The sequence below is a fragment of the Sparus aurata genome, chromosome 19 (genome assembly GCF_900880675.1).
Source record: "Sparus aurata chromosome 19, fSpaAur1.1, whole genome shotgun sequence".
NCBI classification, from domain to species: Eukaryota; Metazoa; Chordata; class Actinopteri; order Spariformes; family Sparidae; genus Sparus; species Sparus aurata.
Window position 1 is genome coordinate 10,005,389 of NC_044205.1, and position 7,176 is coordinate 10,012,564.

The following is a 7,176-nucleotide window of genomic DNA, read 5'->3' on the forward strand; positions in this document are numbered from 1 at the left end:
ACGCCGGGCTAGTATTACCCTATGATATTCAAGCGCTCTCTATTAAATATGCATGAACCCTGGAGATGAAAATTAATTTTGGGAATGTTCTCTCCCTCTTCTCTTCCCCTCGCTCGCTCTTTGAATGTTCAAATATGCCTTCATCTGCCTTTGTGTCAAGCCATGAATTCATTATTTCATTTGCCGGTGATGGTGTAACATAACACAATACGCGAGGGTACAGCGATGTGGCGATATTGATCTCGTTGAAGCAAGGGGGCACCGGAGGAAAAAAAAAAGGACAAAAAAAACAACTCCGGCCGAAGCACGCGTCGCGGGGAGCAAGTTTTCGGAGATCCACCAAGTTTCCAACAAGTTCGCCCTGAGCTCTTATCATTCATGAATATTTAGGGCCATAAAATGTGAAAATATTAAATTGAATTATGCATGTATGAAGCGATGGAAATCTGCAGTAGGACACTGCAGTTTTTCTCTTGTCTTTTCGTGCTACATGTTCGTCTCCGCAACCCGATCCCTCATTTCAGCTCATGACGCTCGGCCCCGTGGCGACCTTCAGACTTCAGACTCGGGCATGTATGTGGGTGCTGTAACACCGCCGTCCATTCCGCCGCGCGGTAAAAATTACAGTATTCCTTGGTGGAGATCTGTGTGGAAGAGAGTGGAAACATCAAAAAAAAAAAAAAACATGGCAGACACAAACAGGCTGGTTGAGCAGGTTGTGTGGGAGGTGAAGCCAACACAAGTTGAAGGATAAAACAAGAAGCGCTTTAAGAAATAGTACACCGCAGCAGGAGGAAGATGTTCTGCGAGGCACCTTTTGAGGATGTTGCTGCCGCGGTGGCGCCGTCTCCCACTGCTTGTTATAATTCCGTAAAACATTTTAAACGTCAGTGTTAATCTGAAATCCTGAGATCAAAAAATCTGTATGGTATATATTGAGTTAACTTCATCCTTACTATTTCTGGTTCTGGGCTAAAACTCTGGACATTTTAATGTCGTTTTAGTCGAAGAAGACAACGCACCTTTAGTCTTGTTTTTGAAGTTGACAAAAACATAATGAGCATTTTAGTCTAATTGGAAGTCATCTCTGTAAACAGATATCTGGCATTTGGATGCGGAGTCTGTAAGCAAGGGACACGTTTTCAGTATAAAAAGTGTTCTGGTTTCCATTTGTAGTCCAATTAGTGTTCACCAAACATGTTTCAGCGGGCTTCGGGTGAGTGAAGGCGAGGAAAAGCCGCCACGTAGAAAGCAAAACGGGCAGAGCGCGTTGCCAAAATGCAACCTTGGAACTCATCGATAATTTCGCCCTTTTGTTACCTTAGATAGATAAAGAGCCGTCTCTCAACTCCAACCCCATTCATCGAGTCGCTAAACGGACCGTAAATAACGACTAGCCCACAAAAGAGGAAGTCACGGCTCGGATGTTCACTTGCAGCACTGGAAAACCCTGCACAGCTCGCAGCCCCCCCCCCCCCCAAAGGGCTAAATCTCCGTCAGGTGACAGCTGATGGGTTGCGAGATTGAGTTTGTGTCAACACAGAGACCAAGCGCTTTAGTCAAACTCCAATTAATTCTGGGCTAGATTAACTGTCGTTTTGCACATTGCACAACATTACGCAAACTTATGTTGTAGGATGACGATGACTTTTGTATCTTTTAAGTTAATAAAGAATCCAAGTTTGTACAAGATGGCGTCTGGTCTGACTATTGACATTTGGAGAAACATGCTTACATGGGTGAGTAGTTATTATATGCATGGTTGGTGATTACACTGTCATATCTGTATGGAAAATGTGTTGCTAGAGCAAGCAGAGTGAGTGGAAATTGTCTATAAATAAATAAATAAATACCCTCCTACCAGCATATCTAGAGCTCAATGATTAACACATTATATCAGATTATATTCATCAGGCCTAAAAATCTAACTTGGCCATTTAGAGGGTTTCGTGATGGACTAGGGAACAACATTTGCATTTTCATTTGGAGTCCTGTCTGGCCACCGGGCGAACTGTCTGTCTGTTTTAGCTGTGTTTTTAGTCTCCATAAACTCTTAAGGGAAATAACCGGCTCTTAAAACGCTAAATGCTCCATTATGCTTACTCGCTTAGTTGCTACCTTGGCCTGTCCGTTGTTGAGGCTGTGTGTGCTGCACACACTTTTGAAGAGGTTTAAAACAACTGCCTGCTGCTAGTTGAAAACAAACGCTGCGAGACCAGTGAGAGTGAACCACAGTAGGGAAGTGGTGGGCTGTACGATGAAAACAATGAGCTGAAAGTCACTAAAAAGGTCTGTGGAGCGGAATGGAGAGGGGTCTGCAGAGTGTGGGTTCACCAGCACGAGTGTGCTTTCACCCACCTGTAATCGAATGATCCCTACTTAGACAAAATCATATGGCGATTAAGTCCGGTGCCAGTCTCGTCTCCTCCTCCCCTATTTTCAAATATATTTCTTCAAAATTCTTGCTGACGTAATTATCGCTGTGCACTATTGTATTTTCCGTGATTTAATGTGACACTGGAAGGTTTCTGTCGCCTGGAGGAGCTGACCATTCAGCAGAGGGGGGAGGCTTTTGGCTGCTCCACACCAGCCCCCTTATGGCCTGCATTCACTCACACTGAGTCAATCTGAATAACTGCATTTTTCATGAGGTTTGGTCAATGCCCAATCCATACTGTATGGGCCTCTGAGTGTGTGTTTGTGTGTATGTGTGCGTGCGTGTGTGTTTGTTAAAGTGAATGTGTGTGACCCTGCGTGCTGTTTCTGCTCTGGCACTGCATCGTGCATTAATGTTTTTGTGTCTATCCATGTTTCTTGGTGGGAATCTTTCATTGGGGTAGATTCTGATGTGTTATAGAGTATAGAGTTGCTGCATTGAATGCAAACAGGCATCCATCAAATCTTCAGAATCTACCAACATGGATGGATTATGAGACAATGGACACCGGGGCACTGACATGCACAAAGCCCCCCCATCTGTCCCGAATTACAGGAAGGCATCCGGACTTAAAGAGACACAAAATGACTAGGAATGCCACGTTGTGTCCCGTTACTGTCATTTTGTTGCCTTTGTGGTTCTTGCGCATCTCTTTGTAGTCTCTTTGTTCATCTCTGTGTAGTCATTTTGCTCTCTTTATGGTCGTCTTGCATCTCTTTGTAGTCGGTTTGTGTCTCATTGTGGTCATCTTGCATCTCTTTGTAGTCAATGTGTTTCTCATTGTGGTCCTTTTGCATCTTTTTGTAGTCAGTATGTGTCTCTTTGTAGTTGTTTTGCATCTTTTTGTAGTCAGTATGTGTCTCTTTGTAGTTGTTTTGCATCTCTTTGTAGTCAGTTTGTATCTCTTTGTTGTCGTTTTGCATCTCTTTGTAGTCAGTTTGTGTCTCTTTGAGGTCGTTTTGCCTCTCTTTGTAGTCAGTTTGTGTGTCTCTTTGAGGGCGTTTTGCATTTCTTTGTAGTCAGTTTGTATCTCATTGTGGTTGTTTTGCATCTCTTTGCAGTCAGTTTGTCTCTCTTTGAGGTCTTTTTGCATCTCTTTGTAGTCAGTTTGTGTCTCTTTGCGGTTGTTTGTGTCTCTGCTTCTTCTGCATATCTTAGTTGTGTGTGTTGTTATTGTGTTCCTAATGATTTGGTCACGCCCTTTGCAATCTTGTCGTCGACTAATCATCCAGGTCAGCAATTGAGTGTTCCAGCTTTCGCTTTGCCACAAATTAGCACTCTAACCTGAATCCCTCCATCACCTTCATGTTGCCTACTCGTGGCACCTTGTTTAAGCCCGTTCAGTATCAGCGAAGAGGGATGTGGGTGACTGTAGTTGGTAGACGGCCACTGCAGTTCTTATCAGGTAAAGGGGTTTTTGATTAGTGTTAATGGCTTGGACTAAATAGCTTTCAGCCTTTCCCACTGGCTACATCTGTTGTGTGTGTGTGTGTGTGTGTGTTTGTGTGCTGCACTGCTCAAGGGCACACTAGCAATTCATCAAGTTGAAAAAGATACCTCCGCTGTGCTGTGACAAACAGGTTTTACGTCTAAACCTGCTCCCTGAACTATAACCTCTATCCACATCCCTTGCTTTTAGCTATTTTCGAGAATGCCCCTGGACGGTGGCCGGGCTGCAAAGTGTGTCCCTGCAGCCACGGCAGACGAGTTCCAGTATGTCAGAACCACTATGGTATCCGGACGAGTAAGAATGAGGCTTTTCTTGTTGCGAAGCCTCCAGCCATGATGCACTCGTGGCCCAGAAAGACAGACTGCAGCACCCGCTCTCCGGAAAGCGCTCGGCATCTGGTGCAACAGACAGCCTTGCATGTTAATGCAGAGTTAATATTATTATTATGAACTGCGAGTGACTTCGCATGTTAGTGAGCGCTCTGTCAAATTAATGTCAGTTCCATTAATGCCGCCGTCTATTTCGTGTCACAAGTACGCCGGCGTCAGACTCCCGCTCGCCAAGGCACGCTGGGGCCGGATTTGGAATTCACACAAGGGAGCGCACACACACACACACACACTCACACACGCTACCTCATGAAAAGATTCACACCCCTGCATCTCAACAGTAGATACATATTTACGCATGCACTCACACACGCGCGCACACACACACGTCTCGTCTCTGCAGCAGCGAGACACGAGGGGAGGAAAATGAATGTCCCGACTCATTTATCACATAGGCCCAAAAGTACAGATGAATCTAGTGATGAAAATCTGTCCTGAGAAATGTCAGGAAGATATTAACTCCAATACATCAAAGTGGAGCTGCAGTCTCGGAGCTGACTGCCAGCCGATGCTCCCAGCCTTTAGTTAAATAGGGGGAGCACACCAGCGCCGATGTAATTTTAGCCCAACTCCTGACCATTTGTCACGCAGAAACGAGTAAATAAAGACACAAGTCACTTCCATCCGAAGAATAACATCCGAAATGATGCAGAGCGAATTGCATTAGCGCGCAAATGCCATTCTTTAGATCTGTCTGATCTCAATGAAGTGTGAGAGAGTGAAGGGAGAGAAAAGGAGAGGGAAATTGCCTTTTCATGTAGATTCCACTAATCGCTTTCCCCCTAACAAAATACGGCAGACTTGTACTAATAAGTAAGTTAAGGCTCAGTGGACAGATAGAGTGCAACAGCACAGAGGCTAATGGAATTGAGAGCTTTCCATGCCTCCATGGGTGTCTTAATTGTCAAAAGGAGATTCTCACAGGAGCATTTCGCCACTCGCCTGCTGGATTGCGGGAAGCCTAAATTGGAGTGCGACTCACTGGGCTTGTTTTAAGCCAGAGCTTCTCTGGTGTTTGCGAGGTGGATCAAATCCCTTATCCAATGTCTGGAAACAGGTCGCGTGATTCACTCTTGTTTACTTGGCAACCAGCAAAGTATATGTTTTCAATGCCGCCAACAGGGACTGCAGCACACTCATATCTGAAATCTATAACTTCCACTGTTCTGTGCTTTTTTTTTCATCCTGCACTCTCTCCTGGAATGTATCACGGGCTTATTCATTTTGATTATATTTTATTTTTTGCATGGGTGTATTTATTCATAAACTTTCATTCTGAATGCCACATGCGTGCTTCATTTGGAGAAAAAAAAATATTGCTTTTCCAATCTCAGGCAGCTACGAGTTATTGGCTCTTATTGCTATTGTTACCATAATACCTTTACAGAGGTGTATTTTTAGCGCCGCCGCTCTTCACCGCGGCACTGGAACTTCCAACCTCCGCGGTTCATTAGCAGCGAAATTGGACTGTACGGGATGGGACTCCATGAGACACAGAGAATGTGCTTTTAATCTAAAAAAGGTCAATGTGCACGGGCTATTTTGGAGATTCACTGCGAGCTTATAATTGGGGCCTTGTCCGAAGACGACGCAGACTTAAATGAAGACAAAGTTACAGAGCGCGCGGCTGGCCTTTGATGAGAATCAGCGAGTGAGGACCCTTCATTTGCAACCTTTAATCAGACCAATGAGATCAGATTCGCATGTGATTTCTAGAAGGGAAAAAAGTGTGGGGGGGGAGGAGAAATGAAATGGTAATTAGTATTGATTACCTATGGGCATATGACCCCTGCATTCTCCCCTTGCATTCTTAAATCAGCCTAAATTATCGGATTTGCTAATTTCATGCTCAGAGGAGAGGCAGCCGGCCACATGAAAATGCCTCCACAATGAGCCATGTTCCAATTGGAGTCTGAGGAAATTATAGCGATGGGAAACAAGGCGCCTTTTCAGTGCCGAGGCGTGGGTGTGAGGCTGAATTAACCACACTGGTTTGAGTTGAGGACGATAATTATTCTTGGAGGGTCTGAAGGGAGTAAAGGTGAATCAGGTAGCTTTTTTTTTTCTCTTCAAATTACATTTCCCGTCCACGCACTGTCGCCGAGAGATGTCCTCAGCCCGGCCGCATGTGCATGTAATTACTCCCAGTTAAGACGGGGAAATAAGGTCCATTTAGGCGGGAAAAAGCAGCCCAATTACATGTATACACAATTAATACACCCATGGGAAATTGAAATTTTCTCTCAAATGATAAGATTAATTCCTAATTATGGCTACAGACACACAGACACACATGCACGCTCGCACAAGGCCTCACACCGTTAATCTACTTTGGTGGATTTAAGCCACCATATACTGAAATTGTGAAGAGCAGAAGTGGACAGCGACTGATGGAGGGAATCCGTGTCATAATGCACCCGATGAACCCGGGCGCCGGGGATGTGGCGGTGCTCTGCCGCCATCTGCTGGATTGTGATGAAAACGTGCAAACACAAGTAGTGGTTCACAGTCCGGGACTCTTTCTGAATCTGGTTTTAAAGAATTGTATCACAGTCGTCCTGCTAGATCGTTGATAAAACACCACATTTAGTACAAGATGCCTCCTTCAAATTTTCCAGTTCACCAATGACATCTTTGAATTGTGGAAACAGGAAATTATGTTTCCTTCAGTATTTGGTGGCCTGAGACTGATTTTCTTTAAGAACAGAACTGTTTTGCATTACAAATCCAGTAATTTCCCTAATTTTCATGATCATAATTGTTTAAATTCATAAAGAATAGAGGGGGGTTTTTTTTTCATTCACTGTTTAATTGTATTTCTGTTCCTAGTATTACTAAATTGGACGCCAATAGTCCACCATCAAGGAGCTTTATTTCTTAAAAATCCACTAACATGGACT